This window comes from Nomia melanderi, unplaced genomic scaffold (assembly GCF_051020985.1).
Source record: "Nomia melanderi isolate GNS246 unplaced genomic scaffold, iyNomMela1 scaffold0713, whole genome shotgun sequence".
Taxonomy (NCBI): Eukaryota; Metazoa; Arthropoda; class Insecta; order Hymenoptera; family Halictidae; genus Nomia; species Nomia melanderi.
Window position 1 is genome coordinate 22501 of NW_027475827.1, and position 7638 is coordinate 30138.

The 7638-nt window shown below is 50.2% G+C and overlaps 1 non-coding gene across 1 annotated transcript; it reads right to left on the minus strand.

Annotated features, from left to right (window-relative positions):
- Window positions 1-549: 549 nt before the first annotated feature.
- LOC143176666 (5.8S ribosomal RNA) lies at window positions 550-704 on the minus strand. The gene has a single exon (XR_013001188.1). It is a non-coding gene; the product is annotated as a 5.8S ribosomal RNA (ribosomal RNA).
- Between the last annotated feature and the right edge of the window lie 6934 nt (window positions 705-7638).

A 7638-nucleotide genomic window follows, 5' to 3' on the forward strand; every position in this document is an offset into this window, starting at 1 on the left:
GGGGCCAGTCGGTAATATACCGACATACGACGTGTCGTGCACATCCGTCTCACGCACGGTATACAAAATATGAATAAAACGTGTGTAGTCTCTCTCTCTCGACTTCTTAATATTTTCTTTCACCTCTGACGCATCATTTCAGGTGACGTCGGGAGCGCGGGAAAAAAAATTTTTCTAAACACACGAAACCGTTCATCTCACGAACAGCCGAAAAAGTTGTCGCTCAGATCCATATCGCAGTGGAGCGGTATCCGCGGGCGGTCGTAATTGAACGACGCACGACGCCGCGAACACTCACGCGAGTCCATACAAACGATTCCGATCGTTTTGCAACAACTAGAACGTACACTGTCCGTGAAATTCACAGAATTTTCGCGTGTCCGCGACAAACGCCGACGAGACACCCATCGTTCGCTCGTACGTAGCATCCTTCTCTTAACCCGACTCAGAGACGTTCTTTGCGCCCTTCGGTAAAAAAACGTTCGATCCGAAGAGGTGAACGACGGCGGGGATTTGACAGAGCTACGCAAGCAGTGTATGGTACGTAAACGACCCTCAGCCAGGCGTGGTCCAGGAATTGTATCCGTGGACCGCAATGTGCGTTCGAAATGTCGATGTTCATGTGTCCTGCAGTTCACACGTTGACGCGCAATTAGCTGCGTTCTTCATCGACCCACGAGCCAAGTGATCCACCGTTCAGGGTAATCGTATAAATTTTATATTTCACATATATAATTTTATTCTCACTTGTTCGACCTAATATCTCTCTTCTTTCAAAGAGAAGATAAAAGTTGATACCTGAATCTCCGACCAGCGCGCGAAGGAGATTCAGGCGTCGCCTTGGAGACGACACCGAAGCCTTTCGAGACGAAAAACGTTCAAGTAATATGTATATATTTCTCGACGTTCCGGGCGTATAGTGCATTCAAAAACCCGCGAAAGACGCAGAAGACTCGCACGCGTGGAAACGACGGGGATATATTTTGTATCCTACCCGATACTGAATCCATCGCGTGCAGTCGACCCTCGCGTTCTTCCGATCAGACGCATCTATTGTTGCGCGCATGTTTTCGCGTCGCATCGCGCGAAACGTTGCACGAATCGTACCGATCGATCGATTGAAAGCAAATAATGAAAAAAGACTTCACAGCTGGCTCTTTGCCGGTCATTCGTCCCATGTTATCTCTTGCCGCGAAATTGGCGCGCAAGAGTTGGGTGTCAGACGCGCGGCTTTAAAACGAGCTTCACGGCCGGTCCCTTCGTTACCGCTTTCGTTCTTTCTCTCGGAACGACCATGAACGAACACGACGAGCGACGCTACGGCATACACACGTCCACGGATTCGATTAAAAAAACAGACTTCACAGCTGGCTCTTTGCCGGTCATTCGTCCCATATTATCTCTTGCCGCGAAATTGGCGCGCAAGAGTTGGGTGTCAGACGCACGGCTTTAAAACGAGCTTCACGGCCGGTCCTCTCAATTCCGTGTACGGTACACGCAAGATGCGGGTTCCACTTCCAGACTACCCGGTCCCTTCTCTCTACGAGAATCGATAGTAGAAGAACGGCTCGAAAACGCGTCTCAGAGACTAGGGGAAAAGAAGCGGTATGCGAGCGAAACGAAAACGCATTATGGAAACGTCGCGAAACAATGTTCGACGGTTGCTCGGTTCCAATCGTGCGGCCGTTTCAATTTCTCGTGCGCTTCACCGTCCCTCCGTAACTCTGGCCGATCGCGTATACCGAAGAGCCGACACGCGCAAAAACCACAGGCATTGTATACTGTGTATATATATATATATATGTTACAGTCACAGCCTTCGCGCGTTTTACTCTCCGACGCGGGGTTTCCACGACGAAAGAGAGACAGTTTCGTGGCGGGTGACTCGGCCGAATCGCTACGACGGGTATTTCTATTATAGAACGAATCATCGCCACCCTTTACCAGTGCCCGACGAAGGAATCACAAGGTCATCTGGAGTTTACAATGCCAGCGACGGTAATTCCAACGAAGACCCGATAAGTCAACTCATCGTTCTATTTCTCCCCGTACAGAAAAGCGAATCGACGCTAATGCACCTCGCGCAAGCACGAACGTTCTCTTCGCGTGGATCGTCCCATCGTCCAAAGATGTAAAGACGCATTGGAGATCGTGGTCTCTGGCGGGCTCATTGCACGCCCCACTGCATATCTTTCCTCGAATCGAGAATGATTCGTCCACTAAGGCTGCGAAACTACGCGTCGAGGAAACTAGGGGAAAGAAGCGGGATGCGAGCGAAACGACAATACATTATGGAAACGTCGCGAAACAATGTTCGGCGGTTGCTCGTTTCCTCCTGCGGACGTTTCATTGCTCGGGCGCTTCACGTCCCTCCGTAACCTTCGCGCGATCGCGTGCCCCGGAGAGCCGGCAACCGGTGAACCACAGGCGTATAAACTATAGTCTTCTATAGCAAGCCTTCGGCGGTTACTCTCCGACGCGGGGATTCCACGACGAGAGAGAATTTCGTGGCGGGTGACATCGGTCGAAACGCTACGACGGGTATTTCTATTATAGAACGAATCATCGCCACCCTTTACCAGTGCCCGACGAAGGAATCACAAGGTCATCTGGAGTTTACAATGCCAGCGACGGTAATTCCAACGAAGACCCGATAAGTCAACTCATCGTTCTATTTCTCCCCGTACAGACAAGCGAATCAACGCTATCGCACCTCACGCATGCACGAACGTTCTCTTCGCGTGAATCGTCCCATCGTCGAAAGATATAGCCGCTTGGAGATCGTGGCCCATCAAGTTCTTCCGTAACTCCTGCGCGATCGCGTACCCCGGAGAGCAGGCAACCGGTGAACCACAGGCGTATAAACTATAGTCTTCTATAGCAAGCCTTCGCGTTTACTCTACGACGCGGGGATTCCACGACGAGAGAGATTTTCGTGGCGGGTGACACGGCCGAATCGCTACGACGGGTATTTCTATTATAGAACGAATCATCGCCACCCTTTACCAGTGCCCGACGAAGGAATCACAAGGTCATCTGGAGTTTACAATGCCAGCGACGGTAATTCCAACGAAGACCCGATAAGTCAACTCATCGTTCTATTTCTCCCCGTACAGAAAAGCGAATCGGCGCTATCGCACCTCACGCAAGCAGGAATGATCTCTTCGCGTGGATCGTCCCATCGTCGAAAGATGTAAGACGTACAGAAATCGTGGTCCATCACGATTATTCGTAACTCTCCGAGTCGCGTATCTGAGAGTAGGGCAAACGGAGAACCACAGGCATAAATAATACTATATATTTCTTATATAGTTAGCCTTCGCGTTTTACTCTCCGACATGGGGATTCCACGACGAGAGAGAGTTTCGTGGCGGGTGACTCGGCCGAATCGCTACGACGGGTATTTCTATTATAGAACGAATCATCGCCACCCTTTACCAGTGCCCGACGAAGGAATCACAAGGTCATCTGGAGTTTACAATGCCAGCGACGGTAATTCCAACGAAGACCCGATAAGTCAACTCATCGTTCTATTTCTCCCCGTACAGAAAAGCGAATCGACGCTATCGCACCTCGCGCGAGCACGTAACTACTCTTCGCGTGGATCGTCCCATCGTCGAAAGATGTAAGACGCACGGAAATCGTGGCCCATCAACGTTTTTTTGTAACTCTGCCGATCGCGTATCACAGAGCCGAGACGCACATACCACAGGCGTATAATACCGTTTTCTTTCGTATGGTAAGCCTTCGCGTTTACTCTTCGGCGCGGGGTTTCCACGTCGAGAGAGACTTTCGTGGCGGGTGACATCGGTCGAAACGCTACGACGGGTATTACTATTATAGAACGAATCATCGCCACCCTTTACCAGTGCCCGACGAAGGAATCACAAGGTCATCTGGAGTTTACAATGCCAGCGACGGTAATTCCAACGAAGACCCGATAAGTCAACTCAACGTTCTATTTCTCCCCGTACAGAAAAGCGAATCGACGCTGTTGCACCTCACGCAAGCACGAACGTTCTCTTCGCGTGGATCGTCCCATCGTCGAAAGATGTAAGACGCACGGAAATCGTGGCACATCACGTGTTTTCGGAACTCTGTCGACCGCGTATCTCAGAGACGACGCGCGCGAACCACTGGCATATACTATTATATATCGCGTTTTACCCTCCGACGCGGGGATTCCACGACGAGAGAGAGTTTCGTGAGCGGGTTGACTCGGAAGAAACGCTACGACGGGTATTTCTATTGTAGAACGCATCATCGCCACCCTTTACCAGTGCCCGACGAAGGAATCACAAGGTCATCTGGAGTTTACAATGCCAGCGACGGTAATTCCAACGAAGACCCGATAAGTCAACTCAACGTTCTATTTCTCCCCGTACAGAAAAGCGAATCGACGCAATCGCACCATACGCGTGCACGTAAACAACTCTTCGCGTGGATCGTCCCATCGTCGAGAGACGTAAGTTTTCATAGTATGAATTCGCGTTTTACTCTCCGACGCGGGGATTCCACGACGAGAGAGAGTTTCGTGAGCGGGTTGACTCGGAAGAAACGCTACGACGGGTATTTCTATTATAGAACGAATCATCGCCACCCTTTACCAGTGCCCGACGAAGGAATCACAAGGTCATCTGGAGTTTACAATGCCAGCGACGGTAATTCCAACGAAGACCCGATAAGTCAACTCAACGTTCTATTGCTCCCCGTACAGAAAAGCGAATCGACGCAATCGCACCATACGCGTGCACGTAACAACTCTTCGCGTGGATCGTCCCATCGTCGAGAGACGTAAGTTTCCATACTATGAATTCGCGTTTTACTCTCCGACGCGGGGATTCCACGACGAGAGAGAGTTTCGTGAGCGGGTTGACTCGGAAGAAACGCTACGACGGGTATTTCTATTATAGAACGAATCATCGCCACCCTTTACCAGTGCCCGACGAAGGAATCACAAGGTCATCTGGAGTTTACAATGCCAGCGACGGTAATTCCAACGAAGACCCGATAAGTCAACTCAACGTTCTATTACTCCCCGTACAGAAAAGCGAATCGACGCAATCGCACCATACGCGTGCACGTAACAACTCTTCGCGTGGATCGTCCCATCGTCGAGAGACGTAAGTTTCATAGTAAGCCTTCGGCGTTTTACTCTCCGACGCGGGGATTCCACGACGAGAGAGAGAGTTTCGTGAGCGGGTTGACTCGGAAGAAACGCTACGACGGGTATTTCTATTATAGAACGCATCATCGCCACCCTTTACCAGTGCCCGACGAAGGAATCACAAGGTCATCTGGAGTTTACAATGCCAGCGACGGTAATTCCAACGAAGACCCGATAAGTCAACTCAACGTTCTATTTCTCCCCGTACAGAAAAGCGAATCGACGCAATCGCACCATACGCGTGCACGTAAACAACTCTTCGCGTGGATCGTCCCATCGTCGAGAGACGTAAGTTTTCATAGTATGAATTCGCGTTTTACTCTCCGACGCGGGGATTCCACGACGAGAGAGAGTTTCGTGAGCGGGTTGACTCGGAAGAAACGCTACGACGGGTATTTCTATTATAGAACGCATCATCGCCACCCTTTACCAGTGCCCGACGAAGGAATCACAAGGTCATCTGGAGTTTACAATGCCAGCGACGGTAATTCCAACGAAGACCCGATAAGTCAACTCAACGTTCTATTACTCCCCGTACAGAAAAGCGAATCGACGCAATCGCACCATACGCGTGCACGTAACAACTCTTCGCGTGGATCGTCCCATCGTCGAGAGACGTAAGTTTCCATACTATGAATTCGCGTTTTACTCTCCGACGCGGGGATTCCACGACGAGAGAGTGTTTCGTGAGCGGGTTGACTCGGAAGAAACGCTACGACGGGTATTTCTATTATAGAACGCATCATCGCCACCCTTTACCAGTGCCCGACGAAGGAATCACAAGGTCATCTGGAGTTTACAATGCCAGCGACGGTAATTCCAACGAAGACCCGATAAGTCAACTCAACGTTCTATTGCTCCCCGTACAGAAAAGCGAATCGACGCAATCGCACCATACGCGTGCACGTAACAACTCTTCGCGTGGATCGTCCCATCGTCGAGAGACGTAAGTTTCATAAGTAAGCCTTCGGCGTTTTACTCTCCGACGCGGGGATTCCACGACGAGAGAGTGTTTCGTGGCGGGTGACTAGGCCGAAACGCTACGACGGGTATTTCTATTATAGAACGAATCATCGCCACCCTTTACCAGTGCCCGACGAAGGAATCACAAGGTCATCTGGAGTTTACAATGCCAGCGACGGTAATTCCAACGAAGACCCGATAAGTCAGCTCATCGTTCTATTTCTCCCCGTACAGAAAAGCGAATCGACGCTATCGCACCTCGCGCGAGCACGTAACAACTCTTCGCGTGGATCGTCCCATCGTCGAGAGACGTAAGACGCACGGAAATCGTGGTTCATCGCGTCTTTTCCTACTCTCTTGAATCGCAATTTCGTATAGAGCCTACACACGCGAACCACCGGCATATACTATTTCTTCTCTCATAGTAAGCCTTCGCGCGTTTTACTCTCCGACGCGGGGATTCCACGACGAGAGAGTGTTTCGTGGCGGGTGTCTCGGCCGAATCGCTACGACGGGTATTTCTATTATAGAACGAATCATCGCCACCCTTTACCAGTGCCCGACGAAGGAATCACAAGGTCATCTGGAGTTTACAATGCCAGCGACGGTAATTCCAACGAAGACCCGATAAGTCAACTCATCGTTCTATTTCTCCCCGTACAGAAAAGCGAATCGACGCTATCGCACCTCGCGCGAGCACGAAACAACTCTTCGCGTGGATCGTCCCATCGTCGAAAGATGTAAGACGCACGGAAATCGTGGTTCGGCGGGCTCTATGCGCCTTGTTCAAAGTAAAAAAAAAAAATTTCGACGGACGGGAGAAGTGTATTTCTCCGCGCGTAAGCCGTTCGAAATTTCCGACGGACGGGAGATGAACTCTCCGCGCGTAAGCCGTCTAGTCATACAGCAGAGCAGGTATCGAGATACCTCTCTGTGCATGATCGTTCAAGTATTTTTCACGAGGAAGCGTTGTTGCACGTTTATCGCTCCTTCCTCCTCTGTATATATAATATTATTTCTCTTGTGTATCGAGTGTGTGCAGAAATTGAACTCGTACACTTATATATATATATGTATGTATCTTTCGCTCCTTTTTATATTATCTTTCGCTCCACTCTTTATATTTCTCATGTTTCCTTCTTTCGGTCAGTTCTTGTAGTGTATTTTGCTCGTTAATGATCCTTCCGCAGGTTCACCTACGGAAACCTTGTTACGACTTTTACTTCCTCTAAATGATCAAGTTTGGTCATCTTCCCGGCAACATCGGCAATGCAACAACATTGCCGCGCACCAGTCCGAAGACCTCACTAAATCATTCAATCGGTAGTAGCGACGGGCGGTGTGTACAAAGGGCAGGGACGTAATCAACGCGAGCTTATGACTCGCGCTTACTGGGAATTCCTCGTTCATGGGGAAAAATTGCAAGCCCCAATCCCTAGCACGAAGGAGGTTCAGCGGGTTACCCGGGCCTTTCGGCCAGGGAAAACACGCTGATTCCTTCAGTGTAG